The following is a 26,838-nucleotide window of genomic DNA, read 5'->3' on the forward strand; positions in this document are numbered from 1 at the left end:
TGTGAACCAAGGGACAGCCAAGATCTTCTACAGGCCCATCAATGAGGTGGTGTTCCTCATGCCGCATGAAGAGACTTGAACTCCATGGACCGCTGTTCACTCTAGAGACTCTTTCTCTTTTTGTGTTGTCTGCCTTTCATTTCAGCTTGGTGAAACCCTTTGAAGAAGACGTCGCCTGGATGACCGAGGGACCGCGATGATCGCGAACTTCCCTAAACGTCGAAAGATCCAGCTATAATGAACTTTGCACTGTTGCATAACAATATAAGAACTGGTATAGTGTATTTTGTGATATCAGATGGGGAGTGTTCTGTCCCCAGCAGTGGGTTCATGTTTGTATCTGTATATACTGAAACACTTTGTAACCCATGATAAAAGTCTGTGAGCCCTGCCTTTAAGGGAGCTTTGCCCTTAAGAGAAGTTACCTTCCCCCTTTGCTTTCTCTCACTCGGGAAGAGCTTGAATGCCCTCTCAATCTAACTTGAGTCTTCCTAAGTGCCTTATTGGTTCAAGGGACTGCCCTTCATGCTCTCCCTGTGTCACGTGGGTCTTAGGTTCGCTGCCATTGGACCTTGCCCCCCTCCCTGTCCCCAGCTTGTGGAGGTGTTTCTGTAACAGCTCTCTAAGAAAGTTTCAGTCTTGCCCGTGTGGGCTTCAAAGCCAGCAGCATTGTGAAATGATTGGCTTTTTTACATTTCTTCTTATCGCTTTCTTCTAAAAAGATTAAATCAGCCTCAGAACCCTCTTGCCTTCTCACCCTGCAACCCAAGAAACTCCATTCTCCCCTCTCCTACCTATCTCCAGCTACAAAGATCTCTGCCTGGAACTATATGTTTGGAATGCAACAATTGTAAGTAATGAAAAACTACTTGTGCAATAAATAATTTCAAACTTAAAGGATCTTGTCTTGAAGACTGATTGGGAAGAAAATTTAGCTGTCTGGATGAGAAAACACGTATGTTTTTATTGAGCCAGCACATCCATCTTGTTTCCTGCACAAACCTGAATAGAGGCATTATCAGAGCTTGGTCCTATCTCAGCCATCTTAATCTGGCTCCATTTCTACATCTAGAAGACTTTGTCTTCTGACTCTACAATCTGTGTTCTTGCCTGATCTCTCTGACTTCTGGTTTCCTGGTGTGCTCTATTTCCTTGGTTAGTTCCAGACCTTTCTTTCATTTTGTTTGACTCTCATGCCTCACCAGTCACTAGCATCAGAGGGCCTACCCTGTAGCTGGCAGAGATAGAAGATGCTCAAAGTTCCTTCTTCCATTACTATCAGCTTGATTCACCTTTCAAATGCTAACCCGCTCATTCCTGGGACAACTCACTGACAACAACCATCACAATGTTCTATCGATACCAGTCCTGGAACTGTAACAAGACAAACTTGTCAATTTATATTCCTGTAGTCTTCTCTTAACATTCATCATCCCTTGGTTCTAAGAATCATCACCCACTTCCAAACTTCCTGGCTCCACTGAACACCACTTTATCCAACCATGAATGCCAAGTCTATACTGATCTCACCAATCTGTTTCATTTTAAATCAGTCATATAATTCATATGGATGGTCAAAAATCACAGAAATTCTCCTCAAGAAAGAAATGGCAAGTGTACCTCTATTCATACACCAGACAAAGAACTGTAAGAGCTATGGGTGTCTTTTAAAAGAGCTGTAAAAGAATATTATAGCTTCTTTGTCCATTGTAATGTTAACACTTACATAATTATGTCTGCATCCAGTTATCATCCAGACATTCATCTTCATCATCAAATGAAAAGAAAACAGCTGACCCCATCAGGTCCATCCAGTTGGTACAAACTTATGTATTACTTAGTTCCCAAACTCGGAATCTAGGAATTAAAAATCTTTCCTTCACAGTAAAGCAAATGGCCAACAAAACTAACAAAAAACTAGTAAAACCCCAACAAAAGTTTCCTTACTTGCTGGGATGGCTATGGAAAACAAAACAAGAATTGAAAGAACTTTCCTTTCATGAAATGTTTGATTGAATGTGGACTTATTATAAAGTATTTAAGGGTATATGTAAATATAATGATGGTATGTGGTAGCATTGTAAACGTAAGAAGGTTTGAATTTAAATCTGCTTTAGCTAGAATATTATATTTCTGCCTTGCATTTAATCTGATCCATAGTGGCCTTCACAAAAAGATTAAGTTCTGAAAAAATCTGTCCACTTCCCACAAACTTTTATGTTAATCTAATTTGAACTTTATTAACTGTTGATTATATATTCACTATAGACAAAAAAAACAATTGACCATTTTCTGCCCCCCTCTTCTCTAGAGGGGACCATTTTCAAGTCAAAACTGTAAAACTACAAAATAATTTTAATATAAATATTTTCTATGATCCAATACTTAGAACTTAGTTCCAGTAGTCCTTATATTTATCATTTGAATCAAATTTATTACATTCTCATACTAAATATGATAGAGGAATGCTAGGGTGCTTTGAAAAGATTTTTCTTATAAATCTATTATTACTGCGCTGTGAATTTTAAACTCATTAGATTTGTAGAGTTATTGAACTTTGCTGACATGATGAAATTCTTGCGCCGGGAGGTGGACCCTTGGCCTAGTGCAGGATTGGTAGGCTCCCTGGTCGGATCCAGAGAGCACCTGCCACCAGGAGGTGGAGCACAGGAGGAGACAGAGGCTAGATGGAGCTTCACCACTAGCAACCTGGGGTTCCCTTGGGTTGAGCCCTTGGTTACCCGGGCCTCGTGGTCTTAGGTGGGCCTCGCAAGATCTCCTTGAGAGAAAGTTCAGAGGTGTGCCCACCATGATCAAGGGTACGCGGTCAATGTTCAAGCTAGAAGTCCGGGGTGCCAGAGAAGGCCAAGAGAGAGTCTCTGAATGAATGGCAAGGATCAAGGCCAGAGTCAAGGAAGCGAAGTCAGCCAAAGCAGGAGTCAATGCCAGTGGTCAGTCTGTGGATAGTCAGCCAAAGCAGGGGTCAAGTTCCAAAGGTCAGTCCATGGGTAGTCAGCCAAAGCAGGGGTCAGGTTCCAGGCAGCGTGTAGACATGGTCAGTATCAGGCAGAGGTTGGTTCCAGGCAGCGTGCAGATGTTTTCAAGGAAACAGGCAAAGGTCAATATCCAGGCGGCGATCAATGTAGTCAAGAACAGGCAAAGGTCAGTACCGAGAAGACAGTCTGTGAGGTACTACCTGGGGAGATGAAGGAACAGAAGGACGCTGGAACGAGACTGGAACAGGGCTGGACGAGACTGGAACAAAGACTGGAAACGCAGAGGCAAACTAGAAATCACAAGTGATCGACCTGATTGCCAAAACGAGGAATTGTAGGCAGGCACTTCCTCTTATACAACATTCAATCAGGGCATGCCACGGAGCTGGGATCTGCCCTGGCCCTTTAAGGGACTGGGCGGTCTGCACGCGCACCTAGTGGTGGGGCTGACGCCATGGAGGACTCCGAGCCCTGCCGTGAGGCCTGGCTGGAGGTGGAAGGTCCGGTGACCACCACCACGGGACGCCGAGGCCTGGCCGTGCTTGGTGCTGCAGCTGGGGAAGACGACCCGGGACCCGTGGAGGAGTTAGAGAGGTGAGCAGGCCTGGATGCGGGCCGAGCGCGAACGGGACGTGCAACAGTACCCCCCCTTCTAGGCCTCCCCCTCCTCGGGCGAGACTTGTCTGGGTGCACTCTATGGAAGGTCTTTAGGAGCTCTTTGTCAAGGATGTTTTGCAAGGGCTCCCAGGAGTTTTCTTTGGCCCCATACCCTTCCCAGGCGAGGAGATATTCCCAGCGGCCCTGACACCAACGGACATTGAGGACCTCTCTTACCTGGAGGGTGTTGTCGGGTTTAGTGGAGACCTGTGGAGTAGGAGGATCTCTGTGGGAAGGCCAGGTGAGCACGAGAGGCTTTAATAGAGAGACGTTGAAGGTATTGTGAATACCCATGGATCGCGGCAACCGAAGTTGGTAAGTTACTGCTCCAACACGGCGGAGGATTGGGAATGGCCCAATGTATTTCTATGCCAGACGATGGGAAGGAAGTCACAGTCTGATGTGCTTTGTACTTAACCACACTTTTTGACCAGGTCTGAAGAGAGGGGCTGACCGCCGATGCGCATCAGCAACTTTTTTAGAACGTTCCGCAGCTTGAGTCAGACGCTCCTTTACTTGGTTCCAAACATTGCAAATGGTCTGTACAGTGAACTGTGCTGCTGGCAAAGGCACGGAGAGTGGTATAGGCAAGGGTAGTCATGGTTGGCATCCATATACCACTGAAAACGGGGAGACGTCTGTGATGGCAGCAACGTGCGTGTTGTGGGACAACTCGACCCCGTGCAGCAAGTCAGACCAATTGTCATGCTGGTCATTTACGTAGGACTTTAGAAAGGTTTTCAGGGTGCAGTTAGTTCTTTCAGCTTGCCCGTTAGCCTGCGGATAGGCTGAGGTGAAACTCAAATTGATATCGAATTTATGGAATAAGGAGCCCCAGTATTTCACGGCGAACTGTGGGCCTCGGTCAAATACTATCTCTTTGGGCAGACCATGCAGCCGGAAGATATGCCTCAGGAATAGTTTGGCGAGTTCAGGAGCCAATGGGAGGCTCTGCAGAGGAATGAAGTGTCCCATCTTGGAAAAGCGGTCGATGATGACACAGATGACAGTGCTATCTTAGGATGGAGGCAGGTCAGTGATAAAATCAGATGAAATGCTGGACCAGGGTTCGGTGGGTGCTGGAAGTGGTTGGAGGAGACCCCATGGCCGACCCGTAGGGGGCTTTTGTTTTGCACATACAGGACATGAGTTGACATAATTGCGGGAATCTGTTACCATGCTGGGCCCCCAGTAGAAGCGTCTTAGCATTTCCAGGGATCTGGTCGACCAGGATGTCCAGCTAACTTTGAGTCATGGGCCCAGCGGAGAACACATTCGCATAGTTGGTGTGGAACAACCATCTTTCCGGCGGGTACTGTGGTGGTAACTACAAGGGACACACAGGCCAGATCAATAATGTGTCTTGGGGTGTCTGGGATGTCCTCTGGGTCAAGGGAGCGCGAGAGTGCATCTGCGCGGAGGTTCTTTGAGGCTGGCCGGTAGCACAGCTCAAAATTGAATCACTCGACGAATTCCCATCAGGCTTGTCTAGGATTTAATAATTGCACTTCCTTTAGGTGCTCCAGATTCTTGTGATCTGTGAATATAGTAAATTTGTGTTGGGCACCTTCTAGTCATGGGCGCCACCCCTGTAGTGCTAGCTTGATGGCTAGGAGTTCCTGGTCTCCGATTGTGTAATTTTGCTCCGCAGATGAAAATTTGTGAGAATAAAAAGAACACAGTACCAATGTATCCTTGGAGTACTGACTCAACACCGCCCCGGCTCTGATGGCGGACGGGTTGACTTCATCGACAAATAGGAGGTTTGGGTCGGGGTGTCATAAACAGGGGCCAGAACAAAAGCCTTCTTTTAATGCATGGAATGCAGCTTGGACTTCGGGACTCCAAACCTGGAGATTGGTTCCTTTCTTGGTCATCACAGTAAGTGGAGCAGCTAGTGTGGAATAGTTGGCGATAAAGCTCCTATAGTAGCCAAGTCCCAACTTCAGACTGGCAGCCCTGGTGCTGCCTTGGATGAAGAAGGTCTCATGATTGGAGAGCATCAACCTGGAGTAGCAAGAAAGGATCCTGTAGCAAGGACCTGCTCTCCAGGTGATGCACTGTCCTTTCGTACCGAGGATATCTCCCCAAGGCCTATTGCCCAGGAGGAAAGGGTTAGGTCGGCCGTCTTAGTTGGTGATTCAATTATTAGGAATGTAGACAGCTGGGTGGCTGGTGGGCATGAGGATCGGCTGGTAACATGCCTACCTGGTGAGAAGGTGGTGGACCTCACGCGTCACCTAGATAGGATTTTAGACAGTGCTGGGGAGGAGCCAGCTGTTGTGGTACATGTGGGCACCAACGACATAGGAAAATGTGAGAGGGAGGTTCTGGAAGCCAAATTTAGGCTCTTAGGTAGAAAACTTAAATCCAGAACCTCCAGGTAGCATTCTCTGAAATGCTCCCTGTTCCACGTGCAGGTCACCAGAGGCAGGTAGAGCTCCTGAGTCTCAATGCGTGGATGAGATGCAAGGAAGATGAGATGCGTGGATGAGGTGCAAGGAAGAGGGATTCAGTTTTGTTAGGAACTGGGGAACCTTTTGGGGAAGGGGGAGTCTCTTCCAAAGGGATGGGCTCCACCTTAACCAGGGTGGAACCAGACTGCTGGCACTAACCTTTAAAAAGGAGATAGAGCAGCTTTTAAACTAGAACAAAGGGGAAAGCCGACAGTCGCTCAGCAGCGCATGATTCGGAGAGAGGTATCTTCAAAGGATACTAATGATGCATTAGAATTAGGGCATCCCAACAGTGAGGTTCCAATAATAAGAAAAATAGTCCAAGTGCCTATAACTAAAAACTCACCTGAGCTAAAAAATTCTAACTTATCCCTATCAATTAAAAACAAGAATGAAAATACAAACAAAAAACAAACTTTGAAATGTTTGTAAGTTAATGCCAGAAGTCTAAAAGTAAGATGGGAGAATTAGAATGTATAGCAGTGAATGATGACATAGACTTAATTGGCATCTCAGAGACATGGTGGAAGGAGGACAACCAATGGGACAGTGCTATACCGGGTACAAACTATATCGCAATGACAGAGGAGCACCCGGGAGGTGGTGTGGTGCTTTATGTCCGGGAGGGCATAGAGTCCAACAGGATAAACATCCTGCACGAGACTAAATGCACAATTGAATTTTTATGGGTAGAAATCCCTTGTGTGTCGGGGAAGACTATAGTGATAGGAGTATACTACCATCCACCTGGTCAAGATGGTGAGACTGACAGTGAAATGCTAAGAGAAATTAGGGAAGCTAACCAAATTGGTAGTGCAGTAATAATGGGAGACTTCAATTACCAAAGTACACTGGTGTAGGATAAATTGTATCACCACCGAATATTCCAAAAGAACTTTTATTGCAGTTCAAAGCAGAATCAGGTGAAACAATGTTGAAATGGCAACTCCATAAATTAAAGAACACATAGTTTAGAGCGATCCCCCGACACGGACCGTGTTTCGCTAGGCTGCATCGGGCGGGACCAGCATGTACATTAAAGTCTAGAATATAAACAAAATAATATACAGTCATTTCATAAGGTGGTGAAAAATGGCCAAACAATTTCCAAGAACAAACGGCTATGGGTGCCACAATGGCCCCTAGCCTGGCATGTCTATTCATGGACAAATTTGAAAGAGATTTTTTATACTCTTCGGAATGGGCCGGCCTTATTCACGAATGGCGACGGTACATAGATGATGTGTTCCTTATTTGGAAGGGCACTGATCCCCAATTTTACATGTTTCTGGACTGGCTCAATTCTCTCCATTCTCATATTCAATTTAATTTTTGCCTACATGCTTCAGAAATCGCATTTTTGGATGTCCTGATATCGGTGGCTGGGGGCCGCTTCCATACCACATTATTTAGAAAAAATACCGATCGCAACACCCTTCTTCAATATCAGAGCTGTCATCCCAGGCCCTTAAAAGATAATATTCCCACGGGACAGTTTTTGCGGCTACGCCGCCTCTGTTCATCTCGACTGGAATTTTTGACACAGGCACAGGGTCTCACTACTCAGTTTCTGGAACGGGGCTACCCTTCTCGGGTGGTCAAGAAAGCCTTTAAGAGGGCACTTTATACACATAAGGACTGGTTATTTCTTCCCCCTACCGAGTCGGATGAAGTTGTGAACAATTGTATTCTACCTTTCTCCATTTTGGGGCACACTATTGCCACCATGATTCGCCGCCACTGGAGGTCGCTGGCACTTTCGGAGTTGTTGCAGTCCCCTGCGTTTCACTTTTCGGCGGGGCTCAAACCTTCGTGACAGGCTTGTACACGCAGCCTCTTTTCCACACACTACCTACTCTGCGGCCGATTCTCCCATGCATGTTACACATAGACCGTGTGGACACTGTAGTATGTGTTGCCACACTGAATTGTCTACTGGGTTCATTCACCCCTCTACGGGCCGGCTGTTTAAAATTCGTACCTCATCCGACTGTGTTACAAAAGGTGTAGTCTATGTCATCAAATGTCCCTGCCCCCTACTGTATGTCGGGAAAACTACCTGGATGCTTAAGACCCGTATTATCGAGCATTGCTCGAACATCCGTTTAGGTAGAGCAGACGAACCCCTGGTAACACATTGGCTGGAACGCGGCCACTCCATTTCTGGCCTTTCCTTCTCGGTCCTCGAGGTGGTTCGCCGTCCCCCACGGGGTGGCAACTACCCCGAGGTGCTGGGTCGGAGGGAACAGAAATGGATCTTTACTTTGGATACAGTTTATCCAAAAGGTTTAAATAAGGATATTGAGTGGCACTTGTTTCACTGAGCCTGAAATTTGGCTGCAGCATTCAATTTTGACAGCTCTCGCGAGAGTGTCAGCAATCAACTCTGACAGCTCTCGCGAGAGTGTCAGCTTTCGCGCCTTTCTTCGGCTTTAAATGGCTGTCAGTTTTGAGGGCGCTTGCGCTCCATTGTATATCTGAGAAGGTATGTAGGTTTGTTCTTGGAAATTGTATGGCCATTTTTCACCACCTTATGAAATGACTGTATATTATTTTGTTTATATTCTAGACTTTAATGTACATGCTGGTCCCTCCCGATGCAGCCTAGCGAAACACGGTCCGTGTCGGGGGATCGCTCTAAACTATGTGTTCTTTAATTTATGGAGTTGCCATTTCAACATTGTTTCACCTGATTCTGCTTTGAACTGCAATAAAAGTTATTTTGGAATATTCGGTGGTGATACAATTTATCCTGCACCAGTGTACTTTGTTACTTGCGTATGTGCAAGGCTTTTGCTTCGGTTTCTTTTAGACTTCAATTACCCCAATATTGAATGGGTAAATGTATCATCGGGACATGCTAGAGAGATAAAGTTCCTGGATGGAATAAATGATAGCTTTATAGAGCAATTGGTTCAGGAACCGATGTGAGAGGGATCAATTTTAGATCTAATTCTCAGTGGAGAACAGGATTTGGTGAGAGAGGTAATGGTGGTAGGGCCGCTTGGCAATAGTGATCATAATATGATCAAATTTGAATTAATGACTGGAAGGGGGACAGTAAGCAAATCCATGGCTCTCATGCTAAACTTTGATAAAATGAGAAAAATAGAAAAAAACTGAAAGGAGCAGCTACAAAAGTAAAAAGTGTGCAAGAGGCGTGGTCATTGTTAAAAAATACCATCCTAGAAGCACAATCCAGATGTATTCCACACATTAAGAAAGGTGGAAAGAAGGCAAAACGATTACCAGCCTGGTTAAAAGGGGAAGTGAAAGAAGCTATTTTAGCCAAAAGATCTTCATTTAAAAATTGGAAGAAGGATCCAACAGAAGAAAATAGGATAATGCATAAAAGTTGGCAAGTTAAATGTAAGACATTTATAAGACAGGCTAAGAGAGAATTTGAAAATAATTTGGCCGTAGAGGGAAAAACTCACAGTAAAAACTTTTTTAAATATATCCGAAGCAGAAAGCCTGTGAGGGAGTTGTTATGCGGCAGGTGTGGAACCAAGGCCGATGGCCGCTTACCTTAGGAAGTAGATCTTTTAGGATCTGGAACTTCAATAAGTAGCGTGGAATGTGAAGCTCCAGAAAGTCCAGATAGCCCAACAGAGGAATCAGAAAGTCCGGAGACCGCCCGGGTCAGAACTGGAAGCAGCAAGCAGGAACCAAGGCAGCAATCCGAAGGGCAGGCGGCAGACAGAATATCCAGTACAGTCCGGGTCAGGGCAGGCAGCTAGCAACAGGAACCAAGGCAACAATCCGAAGGGCAGGCGGCAGACAGAATATCCTGTACAGTCCGGGTTAGGGCAGGCAGCTAGCAACAGGAACCAAGGCAACAATCCGAAGGGCAGATGGCAGACAGAATATCCAGTACAGTCTGGGTCAGGGCAGGCAGCTAGCAACAGGAACCAAGGCAACAATCCGAAGGGCAGGCGGCAGACAGAATATCAAGGCAGACCGGGTCAAGCAGGCAGCAAGTAATAGGAACACAGACCGAACACTCCAAACGCACTTGAGGCCGAAGCAAGAGAGGAGAGGAACGGCGTCCTTTAAATAGATCAAATTTCCCGCGCTGCCCGAGTCTGCCGCCGATGTCTGACGTCAAAAGAGGGCATGGCCGAACCCCGAGTCGCGCAGAGCCAAGGCACGGGAGGGATCAGCGTCGCTGATAGCGTCGACAGGTAACAGTACCCCCCTTGCAAGGCCCTCCTCTCTTCCCCCAAGGACTGAATTTATGAGGAAATCGTTGATGGAACTTCCAAAGCAAGCGTGGTGCCTGTACATTCTGAGCAGGTTCCCACGAGTTATCCTCAGGACCAAAGTTCTTCCAGGCAATTAAATATTGAAGTTGTCCTCTACACCTTCTGGAATCCAGTATGTCCTCTACTTCAAATTGATTATCAATCTGAATTAAAGGTATCTTAGGTCTCCTCTGTCTGGAAGGCCATGACATAATTGTGGGATTGAGTAAGGACACGTGGAAGGTGTTGTGAATCCGCAAGGAGGATGGTAACGATAGTCTGTGACAGCATTGATTTGTCTTTCAATAGGAAAGGCGCAATAAAACGAAGGGAAAATTTTAATGAGGGCATGTGTGAGCGAAGATTGCGTGTACTCAACCATACGAGATCTCCAGCCTTGAGTCGAGGGGCAGGAGATCTCCTCTTATCTGCCTGATTCTTCATTCTGGCTGCATTTTGCAAAAGTAAAGTTCGAGTTTCCTTCCATAATTTAATCATAGAGGTGATGGTTGTGTTGACAGCCGGACAATCAGAGGAGGTAGTAATAGGTAAGGGAAGTCGTGGATATCTACCGAAAACTAAAAAAAAAGGAGACCTCCCTGTGGCCTGGTGCAAATGATTATTGTGGCAGATTTCTGCCCAGACCAACAAGGAAGCCCAGTTGTCCTGTCGCTGATTGACATAGGATCGAAGAAAGGCCTTCAGAGACTGATTTGTTAGTTCCGAGAGTCCATTGGTTTGGGGGTGATAGGCAGAAGAAAATTCAAGCTTGATTTTGAGAAGTTTGCACAACTCTTTCCAGAATCGGGCTGTAAATTGCACTCCCCTATCCGAAACAATGCTGAGAGGCAATCCATGAAGACGGAAGATATGCTGAAGAAATAGGTGAGCCAACTTTGAAGCAGAAAGTAAGCCGGGCAGCGGAATAAAGTGAGCCATTCTGGAGAAACGGTCCACCACCACCCAGATAACCGTCTTGTTATCCGAGAGTGGGAGATCGGTGATAAAATCAGTGGCAATGTCTGTCCAGGGTTTCATGGGCACAGGTCGTGGTTGTAAAAGTCCAAAAGGTTTTCGTCACGGAGTCTTCTGAGCGGCGCATACAGAGCATGATTCAACATAGGCCTTAATGTCTTTCTCCCACTGAGGCCACAAATAGTGTCTGGAAACCAAATCCTTGGTATGCGAAATTCCTGCAAGGCCTGCCAATTGAGCGTCATGTGCCCAACGGAGAACTTTCAATCGTAATCGTCTAGGAACCACTGTCTTCCCAATAGGAACCGTGAATGTGGCAGCCAGCTGTATTTGCGCAGGGTCAATTATGTAGCGAGGTGGTTCAGGTATATCTTCGCGATCAAAGCTCCTCGAAAGAGCATCCACTCGCAGATTTTTATGAGCAGGTCGGAAATGGAGAACGAAATTGAATCTACTAAAGAAGAGTGCCCAGCGGGCTTGATGAGGATTTAACTGTTGGGCCTTGGCCAGGTATTCAAGATTTTTGTGATCCGTATAAACTGTCACAGTATATCGAGCGCCTTCTAGGAGATGACGCCATTCTTCAAAAGCCAACTTAATCGCCAATAGCTCCCGATCTCCTATAGTATAGTTTCTCTCTGCTGGTGAAAACCTTTTGGAGAAAAATGCACAAGTTACCAGGCCCCCCTCCTCAGCCGTCTGTAGTAAAACTGCCCCCACTCCCACAGCAGAGGCATCTACTTCCAGGATAAAAAGTTTAGAGGATTCGGGACGTTTGAGACATATGTCCTTGGTGAATTCCTTTTTTAACTGAAGGAAGGCATTGACGGCCTCCTCTGGCCAATTCTGAATAGATGCTCCTTTCTTAGTTAGGGCAGTAAGGGGGGCTACTAGGGAAGAAAAATTTGGAATAAATTGTCTGTAGTAGTTCGAGAAACCCAGAAATCTTTGTAAGGCTTTTAAGCCTATGGGTTGTGGCCAATTCAAAATAGCCTTAAGTTTGCTTGGGTCCATGGATAATCCCTTGTCGGAAATAATATATCCCAAAAACGGTAACTGCTCTTTATGGAAGACACATTTTTCCAATTTGGCAAACAGCTTATTCTCCCTAAGGCGCTGTAGTACCTGTCGCACATGTAGCTGATGTTGTTGCGGGTTTTTGGAAAAAATAAGTATATCATCTAGGTAGACGATAACATGAGAATAGAGGAGATCGCGAAAGATGTCATTGATCATGGCTTGGAATACAGCCAGAGCATTACACAGCCCAAACGGCATTACCCTGTATTCATAATGTCCGTCATGAATATTAAATGCCATTTCCCACTCATCTCCGGCTCGTCTTCCAGGAAGAAGGTCAATGGCACAATCGCACTGTCGATGCGGTGGTAAGGATTCAGCTTGTTGTTGGCTGAATACGTCTGCAAATTCTTCATAAGGGACAGGAATACCAGAGGAGAGCTGAGTAACTTGAATCCGACATTTCTGAATCTTCTTTAAACAATTTTGGAAGCAGAATGGACTCCAATTGGCGAGTTGTGAAGAGGCCCAATCCAGTCGAGGTTGATATGTCCTTAACCAAGGTAACCAAGGCACTGCCTATATTTACTTTGGTTTGTAAGTTACATGTAAACCGACACGATGTGTGAACGGTTGTCGGTATATAAAACTATCTAAATAAAATAAATAAATAAATAAAAATAAATAACCCTAAGATTATTTGGTTGACCGAAGAAGGGAGAACGTAGAGCTGAATGCTCTCTTGATGCAGAATTCCAGAATTTAAGAGAATGGGTTTGGTAATCTGAGATATCTGGACTCCCACCAGTTGCCCAGTTACCGACGTGACTGAGAGAGAATTGGGTAACGGATCCACCGGAATGTGATGGATTTCAATCAATCTCTGATCAATGAAATTGCCGGCCGCCCCAGAATCAATGAAGGCTTGAAGATGAATCGATTGACCCTTATGGGTGATGGTTACTGGAACTAGTATTTGTGGAGAGGAAGCAACGGGACCTAGGGAGGCCTCTCCTACCCGACCTAGGTCTGAGCGTTTCCCGATTTGTTGGGACACTTGTTAACGAAGTGACCGGGAGCAGCGCAATACATACAAAGATTTCCCAACCTTCGTCGTTGGCGTTCCGCAGGAGTTAATCGAAATCTATCTATCTGCATGGGTTCCTCAATGCTTCCAGCTGCTTCAGTTGGACGTGGAGGAACAACCAGTTGCTGAAATGTGGGAGCCAGACGAAAAGTTTTTCGAGAAGTAGTTCGCTCCCGCGCCCTTTCTTAAAATCGGAGGTCCAATCGAACGGCTAACCAAATGAGGTCCTCCAAGGACTCCGGAGGGTCCCTGCCTGCCAATTCATCCTTGATATTTTCAGACAGCCCCTGATGAAAAATAGCGGTGAGACTGTCCTCGCCCCAAGCAAGTTCTGCCGCCAAGGTTCGGAACTGAATGGCGTATTCACCTACTGATCGAGAGCCTTGCTTGATTTGTAGTAAGTCATTGGCTGCTGAGGTAGAACTTCCGGGTTCATCAAAAATAAGTCAGAATTCTTTCAGGAATATATCCAAGTTATTAAGCATAGGATCAAGTTATTAAGCATAGGATCATCTCTCCCAAGCCAGAGCCATACCCTCCAGTAAGGACAGGATAAAGGTGGTCTTGGTCTTATCGGACGAGAAGGAGGATGGTTGCAGAGAAAAATGCATCCGGCATTGATTAATAAATCCCCTACTAGAGCTGAAGTTCCATTAAATCGTGGTGGGGGCGATAATCGGATAGGAGTCAAAGGTACAGTGGTGGTGGTTACTGGAACTGCAGGAGTGTGGGCCAAAGCATCCATGCGAGCCACTAGTCGATCGAGTACTCCTGTTACTTGATCGAGGACCCCTTGTTGCTGTTGAAACCAGGAGGCCAAGCCGGGGATGGCCTGCAGAGCGGTCAAATCGACTGGATCCATGGCTTCGGCCTACTGTTATGCGGCAGGTGTGGAACCAAGGCTGATGGCCGCTTACCTTAGGAAGTAGATCTTCTAGGATCTGGAACTTCAATACGTAGCGTGGAATGTAAAGCTCCAGAAAGTCCAGATAGCCCAACAGAGGAACCAGAAGGTCCGGAGACCGCCCGGGTCAGAACTGGAAGCAGCAAGCAGGAACCAAGGCAGCAATCCGAAGGGCAGACGGTAGACAGAACATCCAGTACAGTCCGGGTCAGGGCAGGCAGCTAGCAACAGGAAACAAGGCAACAATCCGAAGGGCAGGCGGCAGACAGAATATCCACTACAGTCCGGGTCAGCGCAGGCAGCTAGCAACAGGAACCAAGGCAGCAATCCGAAGGGCAGACGGTAGACAGAACATCCAGTACAGTCCGGGTCAGGGCAGGCAGCTAGCAACAGGAAATAAGGCAACAATCCGAAGGGCAGGCGGCAGACAGAATATCCAGTACAGTCCGGGTCAGCGCAGGCAGCTAGCAACAGGAACCAAGGCAACAATCCGAAGGGCAGGCGGCAGACAGAATATCAAGGCAGACCGGGTCAAGCAAGCAGCAAGTAGTAGGAACACAGACCGAACACTCCAAACGCACTTGAGGCCGAAGCAAGAGAGGAGAGGAACGGCGTCCTTTAAATAGATCAAATTTCCCGCGCTGCCCGAGTCTGCTGCTGGCGTCTGACGTCAAAAGGGGGCGTGGCTGAACCCCGAGTTGCACGGAGCCGAGGCACGGAGGGATCAGCGTCGCTGATAGCGTCGTCAGATAACAGGAGTCAGTTGGACCATTAGATGATCAAGGGTTTAAAGGGGCACTTAGAGAAGATAAGGCCGTTGCAGAAAGATTAAATGATTTCTTTTCTTCGGTGTTTACTGAAGAGGATGTTGGGGAGGTACCCGTACTGGAGAAGGTTTTCATGGGTAATGATTCAGATGGACTGAACCAAATCATGGTGAACCTAGAAGATGTGGTAGACTTGATTGACAAACTTAAGAGTAGTAAATCACCTGGACCGGATGGTATACACCCCAGAGTTCTGAAGGAACTGAAAAATGAAATTTCAGACCTATTAGTAAAAATGTGTAACCTGTCATTAAAATCATCCATTGTACCTGAAGACTGGAGGACAGCTAATGTAACCCCATATTTAAAAAGGGCTCCAGGGGCGATCCGGAAAACTACAGACCGGTTAGCCTGACTTCAGTGCCAGGGAAAATAGTGAAAGTATTCTAAACATCAAAATCACAGAACATATAGAAAACATGGTTTAATGGAACAAAGTCAGCATGGCTTTACCCAAGGCAAATCTTGCCTCACAAATCTGCTTCACTTTTTTGAAGGAGTTAATAAACATGTGGATAAAGGTGAACCTGTAGATGTAGTGTACTTGGATTTTCAGATGGCATTTGACAAAGTTCCTCATGAGAGGCTTCTAGGAAGAATAAAAAGTCATGGGATAGGCGGCAATGTCCTTTCGTGGATTACAAACTGGCTAAAAGACAGGAAACAGAGAGTAGGATTAAATTGACAATTTTCTCAGTGGAAGGGTGTGGGCAGTGGAGTGCCTCAGGGATATGTATTGGGACCCTTACTTTTCAATATATTTATAAATTATCTGGAAAGAAATACGACAAGTGAGGTAATCAAATTTGCAGATGATACAAAATTGTTCAGAGTAGTTAAATCACAAGCAGATTATGATAAATTGCAGGAAGACCTTGTGAGACTGGAAAATTGGGCATCAAAATGGCAGATGAAATTTAATGTGGACAAGTGCAAGGTGATGAATATAGGAAAAAATAACCCATGCTATAGCTACTAAGGATGTGAATCGTTTTTTGACGATTTAAAATATCGTCCGATATATTTTAAATCGTCAAAAATCGTTAGAAGCGCGATACAATAGGAATTCCCCCGATTTATCGTCAAAAATCGTAAATCGGGGGAAGGGGGATGGGAAGGGGAGGGCGGAAAAACCGGCACACTAAAACAAAATGGCGCCGGCGCTACCTTTGACCTGTCATATGACAGGACAAAGGTAGCGCCGGCGCCATTTATACAACGCATCGCAGGCCCAAGAGTAAAAGATCACACCGGGACCCCCGCTCTGGACCCCAGGTAATTTAAGGCATTTTGGGGGGGTTCGGGAGGGTGGGGGATTTATTTTAAAGGGTCGGGGTGGGTTTTAGGGATGTTTCAGTGTGCCGGTTTTCCCGCCCTCCCCCGATTTACGATTTACACGATATTTACAAAAACGAAACCGCCACGATCCGATTCCCTCCCCCCCATCCGAAATCGATCGTTAAGACGATCGATCACACGATTCACATCTCTAATAGCTACACAATGTTAGGTTCCATATTAGGTGCTACTACCCAAGAAAGAGATCTAAGCATCATAGTGGATAACACATTGAAATCGTCGGTTCAGTGTGCTGCGGCAGTCAAAAAAGCAAACAGAATGTTGGGAATTATTAGAAAGGGAATGGTGAATAAAATGGAAAATGTCATAATGCCTCTGTATCCCTCCATGGTGAGACCGCACCTTGAATACTGTGTACAGTTCTGGTCGCCGCAACTCAGAGAAGATATAATTGCGATGGAGAAGGTACAGAGAAGGGCGACCAAAATGATAAAGGGAATGGAGCAGCTCCCCTATGAGGAAAGACTAAAGAGGTTAGGACTTTTCAGCTTGGAGAAGAGATGGCTGAGGGGGGATATGATAGAGGTGTTTAAAATCATGAGAGATCTAGAACGGGTAGATGTGAATCGGTTTTTTACTCTTTTCGGATAATAGAAAGACTAGGGGGCACACCATGAAGTTAGCATGTGGCACATTTAAAACTAATCTGAGAAAGTTCTTTTTCACTCAATGCACAATTAAACTCTGGAATTTGTTGCCAGAAGATGTGGTTAGTGCAGTTAGTATAGCTGTGTTTAAAAAAGGATTGGATAAGTTCTTGGAGGAGAAGTCCATTACCTGCTATTAATTAAGTTGACTTAGATAATACCACCGGTATTACTAGCAATGGTAACATGGAATAGACTTAGGGGTAGATTTTTAAAAACGGCGCGTTCGCGTACTTTTGTTCACGCTCCAGGCGCAAACAAAAGTACGCTGGATTTTAGTAGATACGCGCGTAGCCGCGCGTATCTGCTAAAATCCAGGATCGGCGCGCGCAAGGCTGCCGATTTTGGGCAGCCAGCGCGCGCCGAGCCGCGCAGCCTGCCTCCGTTCCCTCCGAGGCCGCTCCGATTTCGGAGCGGCCTCGGAGGGAACTCTCTTTCGCCCTCCCCTCACCTTCCCCTCCCTTCCTCTACCTAACCCACCCCCCCCGGCCCTATCTAAACCCCCCCCTACCTTTGTCCGGGGATTTACGCCACCCGGAGGGAGAAGTAAATCCCCACGCGACCCGGGGGCGGTTCCAGAGGGCGCGGCCACGCCCCCGGACCGCCCCGGGGCGAAACCACGCCCCCGGGCCCGCCCCCGAAACACCGCATCCCGCCCCCAAAATGCCACGTCGATCGGCCCCGCCCCCGACATGCCCCCGACACCCCCCCGACAAAAAACCCCGGGACTTACGCGAGTCCCGGGGCTCTGCGCGCGCCGGCAGGCCTATGGAAAATAGGCGTGCCGGCACGCAAGGCCCTGCTCGCGTAAATCTGGGCGGATTTACGCGAGCAGGGCTTTTAAAATCCGCCCCATAGTTTTTGGGTACTTGTAGGTTCTTATGGCCTGGATTGGCCACTGTTGGAAACTGGATGCTGGGCTTAATAGACCCTTGGTCTGACCCAGTATGGCATGTTCTTATGTTCTTATAGTAATTGATGAATCCAAGGAATCTTTGTAAGGCACGGAGGCCTACTGGCTGGGGCCAGTCATGAATCCCTTGAAGTTTCTCGGGGTCCATTGTGAATCCTTGATTGGAAATGATATATCCCAGGAAGGGTAGATGATCTTGCTCAAAAATGCATTTCTCTAGTTTCGCGTAAAGGTGATTGTCTCGGAGGTGTTGAAAAACAGTTCTGACATGGGAGCGACGGGACTTCAGGTCTTTTGAGAATATCAAGATGTCTTCTAGGTACCCCACTACGAATGAATAGAGTAGATCTCAGAGGATTTCATTCATCAGGCATTGGAACACTGCAGGGGCATTGGAAAGGCCGAAAGGCATTACTATGTATTCGTAGTGACCATCCCTGGTGTTTCCGTATGTCCCGGGCTGGATGCGTGTGAGGTTGTATGCTCCTCATAGATTGAGTTTCGTTAAGATCTGAGCCCCTTGCAGGCGGTCAAACAATTCACTGATGAGGGGTAATGAGTTGCGGTCCGTGTGGGTGATGGCGTTCTGCCCTCAGTAGTCAATATAAGGGCGTAGCCCTCCATCCTTCGTTTTGACAAAGAAGCCCACTCCTGCCGGAGAGTCAGAAGGTCTGATGAACCCTTTTTCGAGATTTCCATTGATATATTCAGACATCGCCTGTGTCTCCGGAAGCGAGAGTGGATAGGTTCTACCTTTGGGAAGTGTAGTGCCAGGTAGAACTTTGATAGGGCAATTGTACTTTCAGAGTGGAGGTAGTGTGTCTGCCTTTTGTTTCGAAACAACGTCCTCAAAATCAGAGTTCTAAGCCAGAAGGCCGGCGAGGGTAGTGGTTTTCAGGACGGCCACTACTGGGGATACTTGCTTTAAGCAGTGTTTCTGGCATTGCGGGCCCCACTAGACCAACTGGAGGGATTGCCAGTCAAATTGGGGTCCATGTGTTTGAAGCTAAAGAAGGCCCAGTATGACAGGGTGTGTGGAGTGTTTCAAGATGTACAAGGATATTTCTTCCTCGTGAAGGGTTCTCACAGTGAGGCGGAAGGCCACCGTGCAATGTGTGATGCAGAGAGGCACCTCTAGGAGTTGCACGGGGATTTTAAAAGGTTTGACGATGTTGTCCATGATGAAACTTCCACTTGCTCCAGTGTTGATAAGAGCAGTGGTGGTGAAGGAACAGGATTCTGTGGAAAGGGAAACTGGAAGCAACAGTTGGGGGCTGGTGACAGTAGCGCCCAAGCTCGGGAATCACACATAACTTCCACCAATTACCAAGACAATGGACCCTCCATGTACTCCCCTTACGCATGAACCCAGTAACTTACCACTCTTCCAGATGAACCTTGTGACCCCTATCCACACCATGTGAACCCTATCCTTGTCGACCTTAGCAACCATTAGAAACTGTATAACTAACTATGTAAATGCATAAATATATAACCTCATTTCTACGATAACAGTATCTCTGATCTTAATGTATATGATACCTCTGATCGTAATGTATACTATAATGCATGCATTAACGTTTGCATCGAAAATTGTAAACTGTTATGATGACAAAAAACCAAATAATGGTATATAAAACTCAATAAATAAATGGTGCCATTGTCAGAGACGATGGTCAATTTTCCCAGCGAGGGAAATCAGGTCCTCTAGAGATATAGGAATTTCATGGACAGCGAGCTCGTCTTTGAGAGCGGGAGATAGACCTTCTAGATAGAGTGCCCGGAGGCAATCCTCTTGCCATCCCAGTTCTGCCTGATGACCAGGATCTTCAAAGGTCCGCTTGAAGGTGGTGATGAACTGGGATAGTTGTGGGAGGATGGGGTCAAGTTCCAAAGGTCAGTCCGAGGGTAGTCAGCCAAAGCAGGGGTCAGGTCCCAGGCAGCATGCAGACGTGGTCGAGGAAACAGGCAAAGGTCGATATCTGGGTGGCGATCAATGTAGACAAGAACAGGCAGAGGTCAGTACCGAGAAGACAGTCCGTGAGGTACTACCCGGGGAGACGAAGGAACAGGAGGATGCTGGAACAGGACTGGAATTAAACTGGAATAAGGCTGGAACGAGACTAGAACTAAGACTGGAAACGCAGAGGCAAACTAGAAATCACAAGTGATCGACCCGATTGCCAAGGCGAGGAAGTGTAGGCAGGCACTTCCTCTTATACAGCATTCAATCAGGGTGCGCCGCAGAGCTGGGATCCGCCCCTGGCCCTTTAAGGGACCAGGTGGTCCGCGCGTACATGCCTAGGGGTGGGGCTGACGTCACGGAGGTTGCCGAGCTCCACCGTGCTTGCTGCTGCAGCTGGGGAGGACAACCCGGGACCCGTGGAGGAGTTAGAGGTGAGCAGGCCCGGGCGCAGGCCGAGCGTGGACGGGACGCGCAACAGAAATATGCTGAAATGCTAGCATGTAGGTCAAAAGTTTAAAAAAAAAAGTTTAGTCTTGTTTCATTCCTGTCTCCTGGGCTCTATTTACAAGAAATCACATGATTTACAAGAATCCTAGCCTCGTTAAAATATATGATATAAAATTATAATTCCATCCTGTTTTCAAGTCTCATTGTTATTGCTTGTTTTATATAGATTGTACATGTGATTACTCACTTTTATGCTAGAAATGTTTTAACCAACCCCGAACACTGGCGGACACAGGTTAAAAATAATTTTAAATAAATAAAATAGAAGATGTTGTGTAATGTCACTCAATTAGGAAAAATGTTATGAAAACAAACTAGCTCATTGGTCTATAAATTGGATTTCACTTATTGTGCAAACAGTGCTTACTGAGACTGCCTCTGAATGGCTTTGCTGGAAATCTCATACTCTGCAATATTTGAAATGTTATTTAATAAAAGATTTTCCTTACGCTGCTGGTATAATTTGGATATTTTAGTTAAACCACAATAGTCCTGCAGGAAAACCTGGACTGGATTCCTGCCTAGTCCCTGGTGTAGGGGTTTTCTCAGGACATAAAAATGTGCTCAACTACCCTGGCACATGTGATTTGGGGCCAGTACAGGGCAAAACCCATCACTCAAACGTGGTCCAATCAATTAATGTTAAATGTTTTTCCCATAGGGCTGTACTAGCTTCCCTCCCAGATCTTCTCTAGCAGCAGAGGTTCCCCCATGTCCCCTTGCTGTGCTTGCAGTGTCCTATTGCATGCCTGGAACTCCTGAGGGGCTGAGGGTCCTATCACTGCAGAGGGGGTTTACAGAATCCCTCTGCCACTTGTCTGCCACACCCCCACACTGTCTTCATTTATTTTTATTTTCCTTTTTTTCTGCAGGTCCAGCAGAAGCTTCCTCAACACAGTGGTAGGTTGCCTAAGGCTCAACGCTGCTTGTCCTGCCTCCAGGGCCATTTTCACTGCTGTAGGTGGATGAGCTGCAGTGGCAGCACTTTCTTGCTTTGCCCCCCCCCCTCCCCCTTTCCGAGAGCCATGGGAGGGACAGGCCATGTTAGCAACAGTCTCTCTCCTCCTCAGCTCTGCTCCTGGGACACTGCCAGAGCCATGGAAGGCAATGGCAAAGTCTCCCCATCCATGGCAGCTGCAGTGCCCCCCCCCCCTCCCCCCCCAAACAGGTACAACTTTTACCAGTGTTTCAACCTGTCCGCATGCTGTGTACCATATGAAAAGAAATTAAGTCCAGCCTTGGCAATTGATGTCCACATCTTAAGACTTTCTTTTTAAGCCATTGTACCTTAATGATTACATAACTGAAACAACTGAGAGCTTCATAGTAACATATTAATTTATGGCAGAAGACCATCTGACCCGTCCAGTTTGCCCATCTAATTTGTCCACTCTGCTAGTAAGAATACATCCCAGCAGCCAGACACAGTCTGACTACAATATCTGTAAGATTTCTCCTTATCCAGGATTGTCTTTTTTTTTCTCTTTCTCCTATGTACTCCACCATTTTGGTTAGAAGAACATACAAGATCTCCACTTAGTTCCCTCTAGCATCCAACTTTCCCATACCTAATCATAAGGCTCAGTAATAATCTAAATAGCCAGTAATATTAGTGTGGCCATTTCCCAAAATCTAATCTATTTGGCATCCTGTGCAGCCTGCCAGATAGACCTGTAAGGGCAAGCCAATCACCCTTAAAAGGAAGGTGTGCATCTGAGTGCAAGCCTAGCAAAACAAGATGCAAGTGGAGCCACATGATAGCCCCTACAGTTTTAATGTAAATGCCAGTGAGAACTGCACTGAGGAGAACAAAACTGCTATTGTACTCCATATAAATAATTTCTCTTAGCCTTACAATTTAGCTGGTACAGGCTGGACACAAAGTTGCTGAGTGGCTTTGACAAACTTTGTATATAGTAGTGAGGCCCAGCTCAGTTTACCAGATGTCTTCTAGCCCACATTATCATCCAAGTCAAAATCTGCTTCATATCAGAAAGAAACCACCAATCTAATGCCAATGACTTGTAGTAATATCCAATTAATATCAACTTTGGGATCCTATGCATTTACATGAAGTCCTGATGAGAGAGAAAGAAGCCTTAAAGGTGACTGAAAGCAAAGAAAGGGATTTCAGACTTCACAACACATGAGACTTCTAATGAAATCTCTAACAAAGCCTCATGCCAGGCTCACGTCTGTTCATCCCAGCCCTGCTCCATTAACAAGTCCCCCTGTCTACACATGCCCCCATGCTTTCTGGAACTGTGATGTTAACCTGTCATTTGCCCATTAGGTGTACAGCTGGTTGCCCTCCAGTCAAGACAGGACCCTGATCTGAATCTGTAGAGGGATGTCCTGATTGCAGCAGAGAGTGAGAGCGCCGGAGACCATTCCTGAGATGCCTCATGCAGTCCTGAACATCATAAGATTTAACTGGCTAAATTACTATTTCTTTTTTTTTTTCATTTGTTTACTGAGTCAAACACCACAGAAAAATCAGTGGGCCAGATTTTCAAAAGGTTACGCGCGCTGGGCCTATTTTCAAAAGGCCCGGCGACGCACGTAAAGCCCCAGGACGCGTGTAAGTCCCGGGGCTTTACAAAAAAGACGGGGAGGGGGCATGGCCAGAGGCCTCTGCACAGCTGCAGGGCCAGGGATCACGTGCCGGAAGTTGGCCGGCGCGCACAACTTACTTCAGCCCCAGGGCTGAAGTAAGATTTGAAATAAAAAAAGAAAACATCAAAGGTAGGGGGGAAAGGGCGGGGGAGGTAGGGGAAGGGAAGTTGGGGTGGGGGGGGGGTTAAGGAAGTTCCCTCCCAGGCCGCTCCGATTTCAGAGCGGCCTGGGAGGGAACAGGGGAAGGCAGCGCGGCTCAGAGCAGGCTCGGTGGGCGCAAGGTGCACAATTGTGCACCCCCTTGCACGCACCGTACATGTAGGCCGCACGCGCATGTTATAAAATCTACCCCAGTATGTTTAAGCCAAACATCAATAGGTCCAATATCCAGAAAAACAAACTAAATTACTACTTCTAAGCTGGGTAGTTACTTGACAATATGTTTTAAATGTGCCAGTTGGCTTTGAGCTAAACATGAAGTCTTTTCTGACAATTTCAACAAGAGTGATTTACTATGCTAAACCACAATGTTAAACAATATCTACCATATCTAAAACCATTGTATATTTTATGCTGCTATAATAAAATTCTTATTCTTTGTCTCAATGAAGATGTAAACATTCTGCTCTCTTATGAGTTTCACTCTCATTTAATCACATGCATTAGGTCCCCATGGCCTTAAATGTCACATTATCTGTAAGGCTAATGCTTCTTGCAGACCCAGTGTTTGTATTTCTCTTAAGTCACTTGTCAATTCTATCATTGCGGCCTGTTACACAACTGGGCTATGCGGACGCCTGCGCTGCCACTGGAACTTCTAACATTTCATATTCACCTCTTTACCGTACATTCTGACAGCCCCAACACTCATTGCTGAAACAGACAAAAATGGTGCTCTGAATGCTTAAATATACATATATCATACTTTCTGCTCTCAGCAGTTGTAACCAATGCTTAACCAATGCCATCTTAAACTCTGCTACTGTTCTAGCCACCTCTCCATATCCTGGGGGAGGGCATTCTACACTTTCACAAATCCTTTTCCATTTCACTTCACTCTACCCCTTGGAACCTCATGTCATGACTCCTTGCTCTAGAAAAATGTTTTCTTTGAAACAGATTTCCATTATTTGCATTATTATCACAACCCCCAGATTTCCAAACAAGCTCAAGAGCACATTCTGTGGCAAAAGTTGGAAAATTCTACAGCAATTCTGGCACATGTGCATAAATTTGTATATTAAATAATGGTAACTTTTGTTTTACTTTACAAAAATTAAGTAATTTGCTGATATTTCTGCATCCAGTTCATTTATTTGGTTTCTTATGGGAGGAAAAAATCATAATGATTTGTGCTGGGGAGGGAAGAGGGGGACAGAGACCAGGGGATGAGATCTGAGAAATGGGGAGAGAGAAGGGAAATGAAGAAATGATCTCAGCGGGAAGAGCAGAGAGATAAGGAATGGAGCAGGAGCTGGAGGCACAAAAGGGAGGGGAAGATAAAGGGAATCAGGGAGGGGAGAGATTTAGAGGAAAGGAAGGAAAAAGAGGGGTATGAGGGATCAGGAAAGAGAGGCGCGACCTGCTCACACTATGCCCTTCAACATCAGTCCCCTCTCTGAGCCCTGTGAATCTCTTCGATCACTATTTCTCCCCACACCCTCTTTGATCTTCTCATTCACACCCTACCGCTCCTCTGATCACTTCAGTCACTTCTCAAAGTTCCTCCATATCACCTCACTCTTTCATTCCCTCTCTATCCCTTCACCATGCCCCACAGCACTTCCAAGCTCCTCATTCACTCTCTCTCTGAACCACCTCCAATCCCTCCCACACCCCCCATTTCCTTGCTAACTGTTTTGCCCCTTAACCCTCCCTCAATCCTTTCATTCACCCTCCCAATAGCAAGAATGTAGGAGGGTAGTGGAAGTGCAGCGAATCAGGCCACATTCTCCCTGGTGTGGCGCTTTGAATCTTGCAAGACAATAGTGCTGCCATTTTGGGTTGATGTTTTTCTCATTTTTAGAATTTTTTTTATTTTAAAACAGTTTTGGATGCTTTTGCATTGATTAATAAACTGTGTAGAGTGGATTTTGAGTGCTGTAGCTGGCTAATAAGTTTGATTGCCCCTTTCTTTGGAGATGTTAGCCTCATAGATCCATAGCATTTTATCCACTGAATTCTTTGTCTAGATTGGGACTGAACAGTCTCTCTCCCCTGCATTGTGGCTATTTGGTGATTGGTGGTCGCCTTTATCATACGACTTAAACGTGTTGCCTTGGGGGTAAAGCCAGGACTAGATTAGCCTATTCCTTATGACATGCACACAGCCAGCTAGCAGAACCTACTTCTCCCTCACATGTTTCATCCTGCCCACTGTAATATCAGCAGCAGATAGTAGCAATATCTAATTTCCAGACAGTAACTTAATAAAACTAATTAAATATTAACTTGAGATTTTGCTTTTGCAACTTTTCAGTCAATAAAAAATTGATTTTTCTTCATTACCTATTCCACACATACACCACACATACCCCATGTCCACAGATAAGTTTCTATAGTAGTGGTTACATAGAAAGACTGAGTGCTCTTATAAAGCCAGGGCCAGTGTAATGCAGCCAGATCAGAAAGTAGCATAGATTCCACAAAGAACTGTTTCATTTTTCCTCTTCATTGTGGACATCAGCCTTGAAATAAAGCAGATTTACTAAAACCAAAAATATTAAAAAAAACCTTTGCTTTTGTATATTTTTAACTGAGATAGATGCAAAATACCTGCAGCAGGCTAATGACAATGGGAGAAGCTAGCTCACTTTGGGGGCCGATGCAATACGGTGCGCTGAGCCGAGCACACTGTTAACCTGCAGTCGGACGCGGGTAGAATAGGCGCTAATCAATCCCATAATTCAATAAGGGGATTAGCACATATTCATCGCGGTCCAATGTGGAGAGAATCTAATTGCGATCATCACATGCTATTTGGTGATTGGTGGTCGCCATTATCATACAACTTAAATGTGTTGCCTTGCTGATAAAGCCGGGACTAGATTAGCCTATTCCTTATGACATGCACACAGCCAGCTAGCAGAACCTACCTCTCCCTCACATGTTTCATCCTGCCCACTGTAATATCAGCAGCAGATAGTAGCAGTGTCTAATTTCCAGACAGTAACTTAATAAAACTAATTAAATATTAACTTGAGATTTTGCTTTTGCAACTTTTCAGTCAATAAAAAATTGATTTTTCTTCATTACCTATTCCACACATACACCACACATACCCCATGTCCACAGATAAGTTTCTATAGTAGTGGTTACATAGAAAGACTGAGTGCTCTTATAAAGCCAGGGCCAGTGTAATGCAGCCAGATCAGAAAGTAGCATAGATTCCACAAAGAAACTGTTTCATTTTTCCTCTTCATTGTGGACATCAGCCTTGAAATAAAGCAGATTTACTAAAACCAAAAATATTAAAAAAAACCTTTGCTTTTGTATATTTTTAACTGAGATAGATGCAAAATACCTGCAGCAGGCTAATGACAATGGGAGAAGCTAGCTCACTTTGGGGCCGATGCAATACGGTGCGCTGAGCCGAGCACACTGTTAACCTGCAGTCGGACGCGGGTAGAATAGGCGCTAATCAATCCCATAATTCAATAAGGGG

The 26,838-nt window shown here is 45.9% G+C and overlaps 1 long non-coding RNA gene across 1 annotated transcript in view; it reads left to right on the forward strand.

Annotated features, from left to right (window-relative positions):
- Window positions 1-23,040, forward strand: part of LOC115078877 — an 87,225-nt gene extending 64,185 nt beyond the window's left edge. Inside the window, exons 3-4 of the long non-coding RNA XR_003853159.1 lie at window positions 21,431-21,458; window positions 22,852-23,040. This is a non-coding gene — a long non-coding RNA (uncharacterized LOC115078877). The remainder of the gene's footprint in view (window positions 1-21,430; window positions 21,459-22,851) is intronic.
- The last annotated feature ends 3,798 nt before the right edge of the window (window positions 23,041-26,838 follow it).

Source organism: Rhinatrema bivittatum, chromosome 16 (assembly GCF_901001135.1).
Source record: "Rhinatrema bivittatum chromosome 16, aRhiBiv1.1, whole genome shotgun sequence".
Lineage (NCBI taxonomy): Eukaryota > Metazoa > Chordata > Amphibia > Gymnophiona > Rhinatrematidae > Rhinatrema > Rhinatrema bivittatum.